Source organism: Stenella coeruleoalba (genome assembly GCF_951394435.1).
Source record: "Stenella coeruleoalba genome assembly, chromosome: 4".
Classification (NCBI taxonomy): domain Eukaryota; kingdom Metazoa; phylum Chordata; class Mammalia; order Artiodactyla; family Delphinidae; genus Stenella; species Stenella coeruleoalba.
Window position 1 is genome coordinate 135,782,924 of NC_137149.1, and position 2,069 is coordinate 135,784,992.

The 2,069-nt window shown below is 37.1% G+C and overlaps 1 pseudogene across 1 annotated transcript; it reads right to left on the bottom strand.

The window, feature by feature from the left end:
* Positions 1 to 221: 221 nt before the first annotated feature.
* LOC307186192 (transmembrane protein 135-like) lies at positions 222 to 1,258 on the bottom strand (annotated as a pseudogene). The gene has a single exon. The product of its transcript is annotated as a transmembrane protein 135-like (transcript).
* Between the last annotated feature and the right edge of the window lie 811 nt (positions 1,259 to 2,069).

Below are 2,069 nucleotides of genomic sequence, written 5' to 3' on the forward strand. Positions count from 1 at the left end.
TTTAATCTATAATATATCATAATGTCAACCATTACAGTGATCCAGAATGAGATTCTGGCTATAGAGCGAGCTTAATTATTAAGCAACACTTTCCTAAAAAGCTGCTGTATTTCTGATTGGTAAGAAAAACATACAACAAAAAGAGCATCTCTCATTGAAATAACACTGACGTTCAAGCTCAGGCCCCCTTATTTGTGTTCAACATAATTAACTGTCTAGGAAAAAATAATGAAACATTAAGTCACATTAACAAGTTACAGTCATCTTCAAGGAAACTCGATGGGCAGTTCTGGTGTTACAGTTGTGTATCCTGGATCTAACCTAGGGATGAAGTCCTGAAAGTGTTTAGATGCACCAGTACCAAAAACATCAAGGACTTTTCGGTTCATGACGGCAAATCTGCCCTTGGTGAGCCTTAAAAGGAACTTCAGTAAGATTGTCTCAAGGTATGAACTTCCATGACAGCTGCCTGGAAGCAAATTGCTGTAGAGATGGAATAGATGATAGTGTCTGCATGGGGAAAATAGGGAACCTTTCCTGCTTCAATGCCTTTGAAATACATTGTCTCTACCAATTTGGAAGCTAAATACATGGAAATTGTGCTTTTATAAAACATCATTGATATTCCCACCAAAAATCCAGCTATAATGGCATGCAGTTCATCATCCAGATTTCTGACCCAGCGCAAGAAGCAACTAGTATCCTTGTATATACTAACAAAAGAGCCCAGAGAAGCTCTGAGCTGGAAGTTTTCTTTATTGTAGAAGAGAGAAAGTAGCCGGAATGGCTGTGTAAACAGATGCCTAAATGCAGAGGGAATCCAGAGGCAGCACTGGATCAAGTATCCCATGCTAAACATTCTGATGAAAACTTTAATGCAACAAGAGATGCAATTATCCTCATAGTGTTTGCAACATCAATGCCTTGGTCCATGCTTACATACTGAAACCACAAGCTTCCTGACTAGAGCAATTATATTCATTCCTCTTGGTTTTTCCTCATGTTTCTCAGTCTTTTGTTCCACTTTTGCATATGCCGCCTCTGGTGAATAAGAATGTGTGGGAATTTCTTCCTTCCCAACAATGAACCTAAGTGTAGAGAATGTAAATCCTTTCAAACAGTCCTTGCACCCACGCAGGAACATTTTGCTAAAGGGTAGACTAGTGGTAGAGGCTACCAGTTGTCTCCCAATATCTGTTCTCACTTTCTTCTCGTAATAGACCCCATGAACTTAAGCTGGGCAAATGGGTTGCCAAAACTATAATATTTTCCAGCTTTTTTTGCAGTTAGGTGTGACCAGGGAAATGTAAGGAAAATGGTAACAAAACTTCTGTGAAGGCTGGAATGTGGACGCAATATCTAGAACTAGAACAGATATCTTGCACAGCAAGGTAAAAGCCACATGTTAAAGATGGTAGAGCACAGAAGGAGCTTGGGTCCCTAAGGAGACCAGAGTCACCATATTCATCATAGTCTGCCAATATTTTTTTGAGAGTGAAACAAATTTCTATCTACAAATTTCTATCTTGAGTAAGCAGCTATAATTTGAGATTTCCTGTTACTCATAATTGGACATAATTTTAACTGAGAATGACTCAGCAGTACTGTTAGAGAAACAGGACTCTATTTTATCTGTTTATTTGTTCTCTTTTCCTAGTATAAGTGATTTTCCATTAGCATTATCAATGGAGTTTTTCAAGATAGTAGATTACTATTGAAGGCGAGGGTGGCAACTCAAATTTTCTTGGAATATTTGGTAATCATATTTCTAGAGCACATGTCCATACAAAGCTACTGATATTTTTTAACTGGCGGGAATATTTCAGAACTAATTCACACTCTTATTTGCATACACATACACAATACCTTATTTTGCTTGATTCAGTGAAGCAAAATACTTTTTTATTTATAAGTTAATAATTACTCCAGCAGTAACTAAACTATAATTACTAGCACAGAAAGTTAGCTAGGTACCATGTCTCCACCATAAAACTGTAAAAAGTTTGAATTAGAAGATATCTTAGTAAACATCTAATTCAACCCTTTCTTCTTTTTAGATGAAGATGTTC